Source organism: Mustela putorius, unplaced genomic scaffold (genome assembly GCF_011764305.1).
Source record: "Mustela putorius furo isolate JIRA1106 unplaced genomic scaffold, ASM1176430v1.1 tig00003869_pilon_pilon_pilon, whole genome shotgun sequence".
Taxonomy (NCBI): Eukaryota; Metazoa; Chordata; class Mammalia; order Carnivora; family Mustelidae; genus Mustela; species Mustela putorius.
The window spans coordinates 19,936,961-19,955,457 of record NW_025422021.1 but is presented as its reverse complement, the minus strand read 5'-3'; positions in this window follow the sequence as shown (position 1 = coordinate 19,955,457).

Genomic DNA, 18,497 nt, shown 5'->3' with positions numbered 1-18,497 from the left:
TTCACCTGTTGAGGGACATCTTGGTTTCTTCCAGTTTTTGCTAATCGTGATTAAAGCTGCCATAACCATTCTGGTACAGGTTTTTATGGTGACATAAAACTTCAAATCAGTTGGGTAAATACCTAATTACATAATTTCTGGATTATGTGATAAGCCTGTATTTAGCTTTGTAAGAAACTGCTAAACTGTCTTCCAAAGTGTCTGTGATTCTGTGCATTTTCAATGAATTATGAGGAGGCCATTCTGCTGGCAGTGTGCAGATATTAATAGGATTAAAAGCTGGAGGTTAAATTTAGTCAAAAGACTGCTGCAATGCTTCTGGTCAGATATAAAGACTATCTGGATAAAGAGCAGCCAGGAGGATAGAGGGCAGTGGCATGGCCTTGGAAAGTTAAAGATATGGGGTCCTTAGAGATTTGGCCACTAACTAGATGTGGGATACTGATGATATATGGTAACTCCCAGGTGTCTAGCTCAGGTAACTTAGTAAATGGAAATAGAGAATAGGGGCACTTTGGGAGGGTTGGAGATTTTGGAACATTGTGATTACATGAGTCTGGAGTGTCTCTGGGACTTACCAAGGGAAGTGTCTAGGACAATTGTACACTTAACTCCTGAGATCAGAAATAAAACCTCTTTATCAGGATAGAAAGAAATAAAATTTCTCACAGTTGCAAAGAGAACTGTAGTAAATTCTAACTTAGTAAACTGTCAACTTTGGTTTAAGAACCATCATTTCCATTAAATTTAAATTTTTGCATGCAATGTATTTGGCTGTTAAGTGACAGTGGCTTCAAAATGAAGATAGATATCTGCATCACCATCCCTGTATGCCTGGTTGCTAAATTATTCTACCTGCCAGCCTGGATAATTCAACCTCTATTTATCAACTATGTTCTGAGTATTCCCTTAGATTACCAATATTTTGGGTTTTAGGACCAGGAAAGAATTTGGAGACCATCTAGTTCAACCACTTATCCTTGAATATGAAGTTAATTTGAACCTAATCAATTTAATTACTGTCATTTACTATGCTTCATTACTCCTTATTTTTAAAAAATACCTAGGTTCTTTTAAAGAAAAACTCAAAATTATTATGATTCAGAGGAATAAGTTGTTCTAAACCTTGGGATGAAGGTAATGTGTCATTTCTTTATTTTTCTATGTCTGATAAAATCTGATTCCAATTCTCTGTCTACCCAAATTGGCAGTTCAGTTCCAGTGTCAATGGTTTTTTGGGACTCTTTTCTCTCTGGGGCATATTAGGTCCTAGAAAATGGGAGTAAAACTGGGTCTCAGGTTTTGGAGATTACTGCTACCATCATGCTTTTCAGGTGCTCTTGAGGGCTGGAAAAGATGACAGCTCTTCAGTGGCTCTAGTCCTTTGTGGTAAGCTCAGTTACTAGAAAGAAAGGAAGAGAATTTAGTTCACAGGACTCACAGGCTCCTGCCTCTTCTGCATCTGGACATCTCAGACAAGAGCCCTCCACAGGGCTCTTTACCACCCTTTCTCTTTTCTCTTTTCCATTCCTGGAAGATGCAACTCCATTGAAGTTAAATCATTCCTCTCTTCACCTTTAAAGTACAAAACTTTCCCCTCCAGACATCCTACCTTAATTATTTGGACAGATATAGACCAGAAATTCTAATTTCTGTTGACCAGAACTTGAAAGCAAATGAGTAGAGCTGGCCAGGTATAAGACTGACAAGTTTAGGGACCATATATACCCTGTCTACAGGGTGCAACAGTATCCAACCATATCAAGTCTTTCATTTCAATGAGAGAACCCAAGAAGACAACTTTTAGGGGAATTCTCTCACATTTTAAAAGTTAGTAACTATTTTAATATATTCTAAAATTCCCTTCACATCATAACAAAAAACCCTGTAATCAATAGGCAACTATTTTTGAAAACTTTTATATAGGTCGTCTAAATGCACGTGTATGTTAAGGAAACACAAATTCTTTCTGGAAAATTCTACTTTTTAATCCTAGAATTTAAAAGAAAAAAAGATAATTAGTCCTAATTGGAGTTAAGGGAAATTCATCATACCTTAGAAATAACAGTGGGGGCGCCTAGGTGGCTCAGTGGGTTAAAGCCTCTTCCTTCAGCTCAGGTCATGATCCCAGGGTTCTGGGATTGAACCCCGCATTGGGCTCTCTGCTCCTCGGGGAGCCTGCTTCCTCCTCTCTCTGCCTGCTTCTCTGCCTACTTGTGATTTTTGTCTGTCAAATAAATAAATAAAATTTTTTTAAAAAGAAAGAAATAACAGTGGATGAGGAGGTGCAGAAAATAAGTCTAGTTTTGTTTTTTTTTTTTCTAATGAGTCTTCAACAGGAGGATTCATTTGAAAGTTACATTGTCAAACTTGTTACCTGTACTTTACCATGCTTCACATACATGACCAAATTTGGACATGTGAATGATAAATATCTGTGTTAGGACATGAGAGATTTGGATTAGCACTGAATCTTTGGTTTCTCTTCTACTGATTTTTCCCAGTGATTTTCCCAGCGAATTCAATAACTATCTCAATAATTGATGGATTAGTAAAAATATGGAAGTAGATGATCCATTTACTATTTCCTGGTGTTATAACAAGATAATCCAATAATGAATTTCTGTTTGATACTATATAGCCCTTGATAACTGAGTGTGTATGTGTATATAGGTGTCTGTGTATGAAAATACTTGGTCATGCTTATTTGTCTTGATCTGTTCAGGCTACAATAACTAATTAATTTAGACTAGGTGCTTATAAACAGCAAAGATTTATTTCTCACAATTTTGGAGGCTGGGAAGCCCAAGATCAAGGTACTGGCAGATCCAGTGTCTGGTGAGAACCTGCTTCCTGGTTCATAGATGGCCACCTTCTCTTTGTGTCCTCACATAGTGGAAGGGAGTGAGGGAGCTCTCTGGGGCCTCTTTTATGGGCACTAATCCCATTCAGGAGGACTCTACCCTACAACTTAATCACATCCCAAGGATCCCACCTACAAATGCTATCACCTGGGGGTTAGGATTTCAATGTATGAATTAGAGGTGAGCAGGGTACACAACCATTCAGTCTAAAGTACTATTGATCCACTTTATCAAAATCACTTGGAAGCACAAGCCTAAATTTAATCACAAAACTTTTATAGCAGAGGGGTCTCTACAAAATGAAAGTGCCTTTCTCTTGGAAGTAAGGAAGAGTAACAGGGCTCTTTCTTCCAGTTTCAGTTTGGAAAGGTCTGGCTTTTTGCTTATTGAAATGAATTAGTAACTCTGTATCTTAAACTTCCAAAAAGTAAAAACTCACTCAAACTTACCATGATTATAAAAAGGCCCCCTGCAAATCACTATATGCTTTTGTCTCCTTGAAATACGAAGAGCTCCATGCTTAGTATTCAGTGCAGTATGATTGTGAATGATAGCCAACCCTGGGAGGACCACCATATTTCATACTCAGAGGCCTCCTTAACTCCATGGTATGCACAGTGCATTCATTTCCTCATCATCTAATCAACTCTGTTAGCACTTTATCCTACTTCACCTCTGTGATATTCTTTTCCCCCAAACCTATCATTCTATTCTAATCATGAGAAAAATACCAGAAAACTCAAACTGGAGGACATCCTACAAAATGCAAAACAAGTATTCTTTGAATCTGTCAAGGTCATGAAAACCAAGGGAAAATGGAGAAGCCGCCACAGGCCAGAGGAAATTAAGAAAATATAAGAACTAAATGCAATACGATATCCTAGTTGGGATCCTGGGACAGAGAAAGGACATTAGCAGGAACACTTGTGAAATTAAAATAAAACCTATAGTTTAGAAAATAACATGTATCATTGTTTTGACAAATGTGCCATGGTTATGTGAGATGTTAATGGTAGAGAAAAAAGGCAAAAAGTTATGGGAACTCTCTATAATGTCTTTGCAATTTTTTATAAATATGTAATTACTTCAAAATAAAAAAAAATATTTCAAAAAAATTTTTTAATTGTGCTAAAGTTAACTCCCTGGGTATCCTGTCTAATTTAACTTCTTCAGTCAAGCAACTTAGTAATAGGCTTTGGACATCAAACAAATCTCCAGGTGAATACTTTTGTTTTCCATTACCTTGTGGTCCCTACCAGGTCTGTCCTGGGTCAATGTATCAGTCAGGAAGGAATCTCTTGGTTGCAAGTGACAGAAATTTCAATTCTAATCAATAAACAAAAACGGGGATTTCTCATTTTATACAACTGTAAGTCTAGGCTTGTACTGACTCTAGAAAAAAGGGAATATTGTCAGTAGTTCTTCCTATTCTCTTAGCCCTGCCTTCTGCTCTGTGGCTTCATCCTGAATCCCTTTATCATGACTTTCTGCAACCCCATGCTTATACCCTCTGAATTCAGCTTTACTAGAAAAGAAACTATGCTCTTCTTTCCAATAGTTTCAGCAAAATTTAATTCCTCCTCATTGATTCTCATTGGATCACGTATCCAACCACAAACAAATCATTGTAACTAGAGAATGCAATGTTTTCATTAGCAAACTTGAGCCACAAGTCCACCCCTGAACTAGGGTGGAGTTAACTCCCCTGGAAGCTCATGAGCTGACAGTTGTTTCTCAAAGGGAAAGGCAAGCACTGTGACAAGGAACTGACTAAATGGATAAAAGATAGCAAAAAGAACAGATACCTCCTTCCCCATAGTGTATTACCTTTAAACTAGGTGGCTTCTCCAGACTTCCATCCCTGGCTCAATACCAGTGTTTTTCTATAGAGAAGGGGGTAGCACTGTTTCTTCCATGCCTTTCTCGAGTCTACCTGTAACTCATTCACGGTAGCACCAGAGGTTTACCTGTTCTGAAAATGCTGGTAAACATTCCTTCCTTAACTTCAGCCACATTTTTCTCTTCCCTTCCTGGTCTTTAATTCATTTGTGGTATTTGAATTTGGTGTTATAAGCAGTAACAGCCATCCCTATGAAGGTATGGTTTTATAACCCTACTACAAACCAACAATATGTTCCCTATTATGGACATGAAAATTACCCCCCACAAAAAAAGTGACTGTAATTTTTCTCTAGAAAAGAGAAAAGTGGCTCTAAATCTTTCTCCTGAAAAACTTGAATTATTCCTCAATCTCATTATCTATCTGAAAACCTGATTAAAGAGAAAAAGTCATCATTTCCTATTGTTTTGTGTCAGGAAGGCTTTGATGTTTGATGGCATTTCATCTTAGATTGTTTTTTCTGCCCAGAATTTTTGACTTTGGCTCACTTAACCTCTCTTGGGCCACATGATCAAACCATGATCACATATAACTCTCAGATACCCAGACCCAGAGTTGGGGTTTGGGAGAGACGAGCAAAATGAGCATTTCTGTCACCTGGTGACATGTAGTAGTCAATGTCTTGTGTGTATGTGTGTGCATGCACCTACATGTGTGTGCACGTGCATGTGTTCATGCGCATGGGTATGTACATGCCTTGGCTACATACATTGAGCACTCACTGTTCCTTATTCTCTAATGACTCTGACTGAAAGCACCTAAACCTATCTTCCAGATGGCTCCCTTCAACCATAGGAAGATGCTTGACTTAAATTTGAAGTAAGCCAAAATTACCAGGAAGTTAATGCCCTCTGGAATAGAGGCCTCAATAAATCACAGTAGTTGGTAGACAAATACCACTATTTTTTTACTTCTCAGGATCCTTCAATGAAGAAAAAACCTTCAGCCTCTGGGTAGAACAGCAAACCCTCTCATCCCTGGTGGCCAGGTAAAAGCTCATTGCTTCTGGGGGAGAGCTGGAAAAAAAAAACCTGGGTGGAACACAAGCACTGATCTATTGTTGCTAGGGGAGGTATAGCAGCAAAAACCCTCTGCTCCTAAGGAAGAGGCAGAAAAGCATATTGGGTGCAAGACCCTTCACCATTAAGCAGATGCAGGCCACTACAAGGATGGAGTGAAAACCATCTCACCCAAGACCAACCACAGATACAAGGTAGAGCTCAGCAGCAACAGGGAAGGAGAGCAGGAATGCCAAAAAAGCACCACCCCCAAGGACAAGGTATAAAAAGCCTGCTTGATTCAGGTCAGGAAAAGAGAACCCTCTCCACATTTGGTGTGGTATTAGCAGTGAATAGCAAGCAAAAGCAGCCAACCACATGCAAAAGAGCATGGACAGAGAGAAACCTTATCTTTAGCACAGGCAAAGAGGACTGCTAGAGTTGAAGATGGAGCAAGAGCACAGAGGAAAGCGCTCCAGCACACAAGGTTTTACTCTGAGTACAAAACAAGGGCAAATAAACTCTGAAGAAATGTGAAGACTGTGGTGGAAAGAAGGTGAGAACAGCAACTATAAAACCCAACCCCAGCTCAGTTCCTGACTATTTTAACTCAACCCCACACACTTAGAGCCTGGCAAAAGAAGCAAGCAAATTTCTCGATGTAGATATTATTTAACTCAATCTCTACTATTATATACATAATACTTAGTAATTAATTTTTTAAAAAAGAAAGAAAATTAAGAGATAAAGTAGTGAATTGAACCAGATTCATACTAAAACCATCAGCCAAAAACATTGAAACAATTTTAATTAATATGTTAAAGGATCTGATGGAATAGGTGAGCAACTTTCATGAACATACAAGGAATTCCAATAAAGAGATAAAAACTACTAAAAAAATACTAATTGAAATGTTACGAATAAAAAACATAATACCAGAGGTAGAGAATTCTTTTGACAGGCTTATCACCAGGCTGAAAGAACTAAGAAATCAGCAAATTTGAAGATATATCAATAGAAATTACTCAAAATGAATCACAAAGAAGAAAAAAAGAATAATATAATAATAATAATAAAGAACAGAACGTCCAAAAGCTAAGCACAATACTAAATTTATAACTTACATGAAAATGGACTCCCAAAGAGAGGAAACAAAATGGAGCAGAAGAAATATGTGAAGAAATGTCTTCAAATTTTCCAAAATTAGTAATTAAATACTGCAAGTCATAGATTTAAGATGTTCAGAGAATCTCAAGCATGGTGAAACCAATAAACACACAAATATTCACACCACTAATCAAACTGCTATAAACCAGAGACAGAAAATTTTACAGGCAGTGAAAGCAAAAGGAAACTTATCTACAGAACAAAGGTTTATAAGAAACCACTCATTAGAAACTTTGTAAGTTAGAGGACAATGAACCAAGTGCTATAAGAAAAAAATTGCTGACCTGGAAATCTATACCCACTGAAAATACCTTCCAACAATGAGAGTGAGCTGAAGATATTTTTTCAAATAAATAAAGGTTGAAAGAATTCCCTGTTTGCATATCTGCACAATAAGAAATGTTACAGAGAGTTCTTCACTCATAAGAAATTCAGATCTACAAAAAATGAGTGAGAGAAGAGAATCATAAATGGTAAAAATAAGGGTATCTGTAAAAATATTTTTCTGTATTTTAATATTTTAAAAGATAATTTATTAAGACAAGAGTGGGCAAACTTTGCCTATAAAAACCCAGATAGTATTTTAGGCTTTACAGACCATATAGATTTTCTGTTGCATAATATACCTCCTGGTTGTTATTGTTTACATAACCCAGTACAAATATAAAAACATAACCCATTACAAATATAAAAACAAAACTTAGGGGTGCCTGGGTGGCTCAGTCAGTTAAGCATCTGTCTTCAGCTCAGGTCTTGATCTCGGGGTCCTGGGATAGAGCCCTTCACTGGGCTCCCTGCACAGCAGGGAGTCTCCTTCTCTCTCTCCTTTTGCCCCTCTCCCCCAATGTTCTCTCTTGCACACTCTGCTCTGACACTCTCTCTCTCTGTTTCAAATAAATAAATAATCAATCTTAAAAAAAAAAAAAACTTCTTAGCTTACAGGCTGTATAAAAACGGGCCCTGGGCAGGATTTGGACCAGAGATCATACTTTGCTGTCCCCTGATCTGAAGCAAAATATTAGCAATAGTGGGTTATGTGTATAAGTAAAATACATGGCAACGATAATATGGGAGGAGGAAGTAGAGGAGAGTGAGAAAGGGATTAACAACATTTCAAGGTTCTCGCACTTTAGGAGAAGTTGTATAATGATCAATGGTAAACTGTGATAAGTTGAAGATGGATACTGTAAACCCTAAAGCAATCACTAGAAAAGTCAAAAGCAGACATAAGATGGAATTATGAAAAATATTTAAATAATAAAAAAGACAAGAAAAGAGGGAAAAAAACAAAGAACAATGATGAATGAAAAGATGGTAAATTTAATTCCAACTATATCAATAATTGCATTAAATATGAATTGTCTAAATGCCCCTATTAAAATGCAGATTGTTAGATTGAATTAAAAAGCAACATCTAGGGGCGCCTGGGTGGCTCAGTGGGTTAAAGCTCTGCCTTCGGCTCAGGTCATGATCCCAGTGTCCTGGGATCGAGCCCCGCATCAGGCTCTCTGCTCAGCAGGGACCCTGCTTCCTCCTCTCTCTCTGCCTACTTGTGATCTCTGTCTGTCAAAAAAATAAATAAAATCTTTTTTAAAAAGCCGTATGTGTAGCTGTATACTACACAAGAAACCCACTTTAAATATAAAGATGTAGGTAGGCTCAAAGTACAGTGATGAAAAAAGATATACAATGCAAACCTAATTTTTTAAAAAAACTGAAGTGGCTGTATTAATATCAGACAAAGTCAATTTTAGAACAAGTAATACTATCAAGGGTGAAAGATATTATATTGTGATTAAGGGGTCAACTATCAAGAAGCAATAATATCATTAAATGTTTATGTATGTGTCAACAAAAAGTCATATACATGAAGCAATAACTGACAGAACTGAAAGGAAAAATAAACAAATAAATCCACACTAATAATTGGAGGCTCTAACGCTCCTTTCTCAGTAATCAATAGAACAAAGAGATAGAAAATTCAATAAAGATATAGAACAATAGTATCAGGGGCACCTGGGTGGCTCAGTTGTTAGGTATCTGCCTTTGGCTCAAGTCATGATCCCAGGGGTCCTGGGATTGAGGCCCGCATCCGGCTCCTGTTCAGTGGGGAGTCTGCTTCTCCTTTCCCAGTCCCACTGCTTGTGTACCCTCTCTCTCACTCCGTCAAATAAATAAATAAAATCTTAAAAAAAAAAAGAACAATAGTATCAATCAATCAGCTCAACATGACTACCATTTATAGGCCTGTCCACCTAATAACAGCAGAATACACATTCATTTCAAGTGCACACGGAACGTTCATCAAGACAGACCATAAAACAAATCTCAAAAAAATGGAAAGAATTAAAATTATACCAAGTATATTCTCTGACCACAACAGAATTTCACTAGAAATCAATAAAATTGGAAATCCGTAAATAGTTGAAAATCATACTACGCACCTCTATGCCACTCCTAGGTCAAAGAAAAAGACACAGAGAAAATTAGAAAATATTTTGAATTGAATGAAAATGAAACCATAATATATGAAAATTTGTGGGAGGCCTGATATAACAAATATTTTTTGAGTTGATTTCAGGAGCCAAGCTCTGTTTCAGATGAGGGCAATATCCCAGTCTGGTAAAACATGAGGGAGTGAGGCAATAATTCTGTCAAAAGTGGCTGGTCCTGTCAAGGGAGAGGACAACTGAAAGTGGGCCCCTGGCTTTGGTAGGTGGAGGCCAGTGGTGACCTGCAGGGGAGCAGTTTGCACAGAGCGGTGGGGGCAAACACCTGGCGGGAATAAATGGGTCGAGAGGAATTGGCTGGGCTGAGTACTGCTTCAAGGCATTTTTGCACAGGAAGGAAACCAGAGAAAGGACGAGAGTCAGTAAGTGAAGTAGAGTAAAAAGAACGCTTTCTTGTTGTTTTCTTTTGTTGTCTTGTATTTTTTTTAATTATTTTTTAAAGATTTTATTTATTTATTTGAGAGAGAGAAAGCGCATGAGCAGTGGGGAGGTTGAGAAGCAGACTCCCTGCTGAGCAGAAAGCCCCAGGTGAGGCTTGATCCCAGACTCTGGGATCATGACCTGAGCCAAAGACAGAGGCTTCACTGACTGAGCCACCCAGGCGTCCCTGTTGTTTTATCTCTTAAAGGGAAAGAACGAACACCGTGCTTGCCTTCTAATGAGCATGATCTAATGGACAGCTAATAATTGACGACATAGGAAAGAGACAGAAGACATTCTGCACTGACGTCTTCCCCCGGGAGAGGGGGAAAGTTGTGGTACAAAAACACGTATTAAAGAAAATATTAGCACAGGACTCCCAGACCTGCAGAAAAGAAATCATGCATGAGGAGTAGTTGTTTCCAGCACAGAGAGAGTCCTCAGCAAGTGTTAGCCGTTACTACTACCATTTATTGTTGTTGTTGTTAACTTTCCTAGGCCACATATTTCTCATCTATAAATGGAAGCTGGCATGTATCTCTGAAGTGCTATCCAGTTCTGATGGGCTGATCACTCAGGAAGCTGCCCATGATGTCCGAAGAGGACCTCACCTCCACGCCAAGATCACGCGCAGTCCCTGGGTAATAGTTAAAATGAAACAGCTTAACTAGATACGGCCAAATGGGAAACCTTATTGCTGTGCACAAGGAAGAACTCTAATGCCACTGGGCCTGTTGCTGCAGTAGGAACGCAGTGCAGAAAAAATTCTCCTAACACCTGAGGCTCTAAGACTCTCCAAAAGCAATTGAGTCGTGCAACTCCCATTGTAGATTGGGTTGCTATGTAAACTGGGCTCCATAAGGCATTTAAAGACTTAGCACAAGTGGCTCGAGGTTTAATCTTTTAATTCCATTGCTCCATAAGTTCCTTGTAGGTTCAGTGAACAAGGAATTTAGACATAATATTAGAAACCCATTTTCAGGAAAGGGCTTAGGCCTGGAAAAAATGTGCTGCATTTTAGTACACAAAAGACACCACAGACTAATCTCTAGATTTACTCCGTCTCCGGGTAATTCTCGAGCGGGATCCTGCTGAAAAGACTCATGCTTACACAGTAAATTGTCTGCGGTGTACTTCTTTTCTGCACCATCTACCCCCCGCCCCCAGCACCTCCAAAGGCCTCCTTTATTAAAGGGCTCGTGTAGATGGAATATGTTCACAAACATGCCAATTTGGGTCATTTGCTCCCTGATGAAAGCCCCAATTCACTGTGAAACATTATGTGCCACTTACGGACTTGGGGACATTTGCACTTTAGAACAGTGCGGTCATGTGACCGCATTATCGAACACAGTGTGGATGCTCAAACCACTTGTCACCTAGCCAAGCCAAAGGGAGGCTGAGCACTGTCAGAGATGGAGTGATAGTGTCAGGAAAAACAAGTCGCAAATTATCCAGCCTGAAAAACCAGTGCTAGTTTACGTATATCAGATTTAATTTTATTTTTCATGAGTCACTTGAGGGCAAGACGCATTTTGTATTTGAGCTTTGAGGAAGGGCTGAATTTGCTATTCTCACTCTCTCCCTCCTTCCCGTGGGAAACTGGCAAGTTATAAAATAGTTGTGATAGTCCTTGACACTTTTCTAAAATCACCGGATTTTTTTTTTTTTTTGGTGTTTAATTTTTGGTTGCGTTAACTGTTTAGTAACTCTAAACAATTGGACAAGGATTCATAGGGCCGCGAAGCCAGGAGTTAAGCCGCTGGGGTAGAGGAGATTGTAGTGAGCTTGTGGCTAACATATGGTGTCCCAAATTTCTTGTTTGGACAAAGAAGGTAATTATCTGCACTCACACTTTTCTATCTGGAACGTCCAGACAATGTTAGTCCCTTCAAAGGAATGTTGCAAGAATTAGAAAACTGCTCTAAAATCTCTTAGCACTTCTAGATAACAAATTCCACCACTATTACTTACACATCATAAATATTGTGTTTTATTTTGATAATGGCTCTGTCAAGGACTTTTCTTCTTTTCTTTCTGGTCCTAGGTCTCATAGAGTTTAAAAAAGAAAAGAGAAAAAAAAAAACTCATCTGAAGTTGCAGTCAGGGAGAAAAGCACAAGAAAAGCACTTTTGATGTAGTAAAACAATTTTACTATGAGTGTCATCAAGGTATAAAGGAGAGAGACAAATTGTGGCATGTTTTATCACTTCAAGATAATTAAGCCAATTTTCACTGATGCTTATAAAAGTTTGACACAGAAACAAGAAAACTGTTAAAATAAAGTTTCCTAGTAGAACCTTCATTGTATGTATTCTGCTATGACAAGAGTAGATTTTTCAGCTCCTTTTTCCCACCTTGATGCTCAAACCTGCCTGATCCTTGTGAATATGTGTGCAAGCATTGCCAGATTTGGCAAATAAACATACAGGACACCCAGTTAAATTAGTATGTCAGGCAAGGGGCACCTGGGTGACTCAGTTAGTTAAGCATCAGTCTTTGGCTCAGATCCCAGGGTCCTGGGATTGAGCCCTTCATTGGGTTCCCTGCTCTTCAGGAAGCCTGCTTCTCCCTCTGCTCCTCCCCCGGCTCGTGCTCTCTCTCTGTCAAATAAATAAGTAAAATCTTTAAGGAAGGAAGGAAGGAAGGAAAGAAAGAAAGAAAGAAAGAAAGAGAGAGAGAGTCAGTCAGGCGAATAAGTAATTTTTCATAGAAATGTGTCCTACGCAATATTTGTGACATATGCAAACTAAAAAAATCATTCTGGCTTATATGATATTCAAACTAAAAAAATCATTCTGGCTTATATGATATTCAAATTTAACTAAGCAACTTCTATTTTATCTGCCAAACCTAAACATGCTAGGACTTTTTTCTAACAGACCTGTGGGAGAGAGGGGCTAGCAGGGTTTGTCCGCTAGCTGGAGGTCCCCCCTGAGTAATATGAGTCCGTGCACCTAAAGGCTATAGTTACATTTGGCAAAGCCTGACTTGGCATGGGTACAACCAGACAAGAGGGTTGGTGGGGTGGGGTGGGGGAGGCAAGGAGGAAGAGCAGAGAAGATGGAGCTTCGCTCATCTCATGATCATGCTCAGGTAGGTGACCTCACACAGCATCCCAGGGACCTGTGTGGGGTTGATGCTGCAGTCTGTGGAGCAGTGGTCCAGGGACTCACTTGGGAATTTTGGTCTGAACAGCAGAGCAATTCCAGACCTTATATTCTGTGCTGATTTCCTAGAGATGGAAAGTTTTTAGCTTTTGTAGCTACATGCAGCTACAGGAGGGAGGGAATGATGCACAAATGTTCTCCCGTTTTAAACTCCTTTGAGGGATTATTTATTATGATCATATCATGTCTGGTGGTTCACCAGTAAAAAATAATCCAAGATTAAAAAACCCTAGCTTTCAAGTCAAACTGATCCAGGTTTGAATTCTGCTCCACCTTCCAGCTACGAGACTTTGAGCAAGCTGTGTGAACTCCATGTGTAAAGTAAAGGTAATAACTCTTTCACAGGGATGTGGGGAGTAGTAAACAAGTAATCTCTAAATTTTTTAATCCCGTGTCTGCCATAGAGTAAGATCTCAGTAAATACTACCTATGTGGTAGTATAAACTTTTATAAGGGTCAAATTCTTCTATTTATTTATTTTATAGACAGAGAGGCAGGCAGAGAAAGAGGGGGAAGCAGGCTTCCCGCTGAGCAGGGAGTCCAATGAGGGACTCGATCGCAGAACCCTGAGATCGTGACCTGAGCCGAAGGCAGAGGCTTAACCCACTGAGCCACCCAGGCGTCCCAAGGGTCAAATTCTTAATCTGAACTGATAATTAAACAAGAAGTGCTGCTCTAGTTGTGGACTTAATGACCCACATTAAGGTCATCCTATTAGGGCAAAATAAGCCATTCAAATCCAATGATGACACTTTCTGTTACTTAAGCTACAACCCCATAATTACTAACAAGAAAAACCTTCTCTGATTCACCGAATGAATGGGCTCTAGACAAAGAAAGTCCTTCAACTCAATATAGGTATTTGTATTGATCAAAGTGAGCTATTTCATTGATTCTTCAATAACATGCATCCAAATGTGAGCCCTGCATGCCCATAATATTATAAATTTTTTGACAGCTTGTCGGTTTGAAGAGTCAGCACAGAACAGAGCAGTCGTTCTTACCCTGACTGTATAGAAGCATCACCTGAAGGACTTTTTATCTTTGTTATTTTTTCTAAAGATTTATTTATTGTATTTTAGAGAGAGAGAACCAGAAGGTAGGGGCATAGGGAGAGAGAATCTTAAGCAGCCTCTCCGCTGAGCACGGATCTCACAGCCCTGAGACCATGAACTGAGCGGAAATCGTCAGCCACTTAACCAACAGCCATCCCATGAGCCCCATGGAGGGCTTTTTAAAAAAGCAAAAACAAAAATAAATGAGAGAGGGTACCCCTCGCAGACCAATTTAATTAGAAACCTGAGGTAAGGTGTGAACTTCAGTAGGTTTTAGTATTCTGCTTTTAACAAGAAGTCAATCTGAAAATACTGGGTAGAGGAAAGAACACAAGCTTTTGAGTCTTCCCCCAAAAACTGAGTTTTTCCCAAAACTGAGTTTCAATTGAACTGAAACTCAGGGCTTTATTTATGTTGCCTTATGCAATTGATTAATTTCTCAAGGCATAGGGTCTCCTAAGGATCGATGGAGTTCCTACAAAAATAGAAGTTACTATTCCAGAGTTTGTGTAAAGAAGGTGGGCTCCTTTAGCCATCTCTAGCCAACCAGAATATTCCTTTCTTTCCATTCAAAAAGACTGCCATAATAATTCCAAAGTTTTTCAGCATTTGTCTTTCTTGACTTTTTATTATTGCATGCTTAGAATCTGGCTCTTGATGTAAAAGACTTTCTTAGTTGTATTATATATGTCTTTCGCGTTGCTTTGTTATCTTGGCTCTTTCCAGAGCCATTTCTGAAGGCTGGACATGAAGGGCTGAAGATTTTGGTACAAAATTTTATTAAAAGAAATTTAAATTAAAACAATCTTTATTATTTCCTTATGTTTCCTGCCTTTGGTCTTACAGCAGAAGAATTTCTCCTGCTGTGCTGTGCTGTGTTTACCAAAGAGCTTTCACTTTCTCTCTTAATCTCCAATTTCCAAAATTTGGACGCTGGATTAGAAATTGATTCTAATACTTACTATTTTGTTTTATGGTAGAGTCCCTTGCTAAAAACCGCTGTCTAATACAGGTTTGTTTTAAATTTTTAATCAATTTTTTGTCATCAGAATATTTTTGCAATTCTCACCATAGCCCTTGAGGTTCTGGTGATAAACAAAAATGTCACATCATTAGGATTAGAAATCCTATTTCCAACGGTCTTCAAGATGAATGGACGTAAAGGTTGTAAAGAGTTGATATCCAAAATACTTAGAAACCAGTTCTAGAATATAAATTATAGTAAAAATAATACAATCCCCCTTTTTTTTTCACATGTAACCATATGATGATGATATCCTTATGGCAAAACTATTTCTAATGATGTAACATGAGATGTACCACAAATTATTTACCAAGTCATTCTGAGAATTTCCAAATCATTTGGCGGTTTTCAAAAATTAATGTTATCTTTTTTCTCCGTTAGTTTTTGTGTTTTTGCTGGGTTGTCACTATAGCTAGTGACTATAGCAACTTCATCTGAGCCACACATCAACTTAAAAAACTCCAACAGACTCCTCTAATGGCTTCTCTGGTAAGGAGATTGCCATTAAGTCTCAGGAAAAAGAATTTTTCTTAACATTAAGAAAATTATTGTCCATGGAGCTGAGTCTCATAGCCTCAAATTTTCACATTTTGAGTATGTTTTTTAAATGCTGCTAAAAGAAGCAGTTAATGTCTCATCGATTAATGTTGTCATCTTAATGCCTTGAATTACAAGCTTTCCAAAAAGTTGTCTCATTTGGTAGGTTAAAGGTTTTGCAGTAACTAGGAACATAATTCCAGGTAATCATAATCTGCTCATCTCAAACTCACTTTTTAAAAATTCCGTTAAACATCTCGTGTCTGTCCTTGCTCAGTTTTTCCTTTTAAATGAAGTTTTTAGTTAGGATAATTTTTGACTTGCAGGAGAGTTGCAAGGATAGCACAAATCTCATAAGCCCTTCTCCCAGTTTCTCTTAATGTGAACATCTTATATAACCATGGTCCACTGGTCAAAAACAAGAAATTAACATGGGCCAAATACTATTTACTAAACTATAGTCTGTATTTGGATTTCACCAGTACAACTTGAGTCCCCTTTCACTACCAACCCCGCATTCTTCCGTAAGTTAACTATAATTGCCAGTTCAGTTTGCATGCATATTATACACGTAGAGATAGGCCTACAGAAATAAAGTTTTGTTCTGTGAGCTCCCCTTATATCTGGGGCTTCCAGGTATTGTAAATTGACAAGTTAGCCCACATGTGCCTTTAGGAATTTATAAAATTCGTAGCCAATTTTTTCTTATTCACATCTATGAGGGCTACCTCCTCCTCCCATGCTCTGCCCAAGGTGAAATAATTCGTGTGTATTCATGTATCCTGCCTCTGAGATCTCAGCCCTCTGATAGCTTCAAGAAAAGTTATGATTGAATAGACTACTTGATCTTTTTAGGCTTTTATTTGTTGTTAGGATGGAAGTGCAATTTTCTTGTGACTTTTACATTTTCAATGGAAACAACATTCTTGTCTTTGTGAATTTGGTAGAATGTTCATATATCTATTATTCTTTTTAATGGTGGCATTGATTTCTAGAATGAGATGTATCATGGCTCAAATGAATTTGTCCCAAATGGTTTAAATAAAGTTATTTTAATGGAGGACTATTCACAGAAGTGTGGACAGGTTTAGGAGTACAAGTAACTTTCTTGTTGTTGTTGTTTGAAGACAGAGCATGAGTGGGGGAGGGGCAGAAGGCGAAGCAGACTGCCCACTGAGCAGGGACCCCAACTTGGGTTTCAATCCCAGGACACTGAGATCATGACTTGAGCTGAAGGCAGATGCTTAACCAACTTAACCAGGAGCCCCAAGAATAGGCATCCTTCTCTAGGATTCTAGTATCTGGTTGGTTTTTTTTTTTTCTTTTTAAGATTTGAAGTAATCTTTACACCCAGTGTGGGGTTTGAACTCACAATCCCTAGATCAAGAGTTGCACACCCTATCTCGGCTGAGCCAGCCTGGCACCCTAGAATTCTAGTATTTGTATGTGTTCCATAATCCCAGATATATGTGGAAACAGGACATCATAAACATAAAGGAAGTGAACGTGCTCTTGACTGGATTTCTTTTATTTCAAGGCAGTTTTATTAGTCAGGGTTCTCTAGAGAAACAGAACAAAAAGGATGTGTATATATTTGGAGAGATTGATTATAAGGTATCAACTGACACAGTAATGGAAGCTGATAAACCCCAAGATCTGCAGGGTGAGTCTGCAGGTCAGAGTCACCTTATGATTCTGTGCCAGTCTGAGTCCAAAGGCCTGAGAACTTGGAGAACCAATAGTGTAGTTCCTGTCCAAAGGCTGGCAAACAGGAGACCCAGAAAAAACGAATGTTTCAGTTTGAGTCCAGAGACCAGAAGAAAGCCAGTGTCCCAGCTGGATGGCAGATAGACAGGAAGAATTCTCTCTTGGGGGTCAGCTTCTTTATTCTAGTCAAGCCTTCCACTGATTGGATGGTACCCACTCATACCAGGAAGAGTAATCTGCTTTATTCAGTCTATTGATTTAAATGTTAATCTCATCCAAAAACATCCTTACAGAAACACCCAGAAAAATGTTTGACCAACTCTCTGGGCACCTTATAGACCACTCCGGTTGAAACAGAATTAACCATCTTGACAAGGAAAAGGCCAGCTGCACATGTCAATTCATGAGGCATTTTATCTTTGAGAATTGCTATTCTTTCAATCTAAGAGCTGATGGTGATGTCCTTTTTGGGTAATATGTGTATGTGTGCATACAGGGGTATGTGCATGTATGTGTACGATACATAACATATATGCGTGCATACATAGCTACTTTCTTTACAGAAAACACAAGATCCCTGGATCAGAAGACAAACCATTTATTAACTGAGCATCTTAAACATTACTTTCAATCCCCATTGAGCAATTCAATGAAGGCTGAGGTCACCCTGGACATACAATGGAATTTCATCAGAGGAGAGGAAACTTCAAATTATGAAACTTGGGGCTTTTATGGGTTGCTTGCACATTTGTTCATCTTCCCTTCCACAAGGGAAAGAGACCTTTACTCTGGAAAGTAAACAAATCCTCTCTGGGGAGGAGAAGGAAATATCTCTACCTTTTCTTCACCATCCCGGAGTATAGAAAAAAAATGGTGCCAGTAGAGATAAGTCTATAATTTTTCCAGAGCCATACACTGTCTATAACTTCCAAGGCATGTTTGCTTTTCAGAGTTTAAATGCTATGATTTTCCCAATTTCCTCAGAGTGATTCTTCATTACTAAGATTTCAGTTCGGTTGGGCAAAATAATTATGTGCACAGTGCTAGAAATCTTTATGAAAAGCATAAATATTCTTTTTTCTTCAGTTGATTTTCTTAATCCTTTTCCCCACTGATGAGCAGTGAGTGTAGATGGCCTTAGAGGT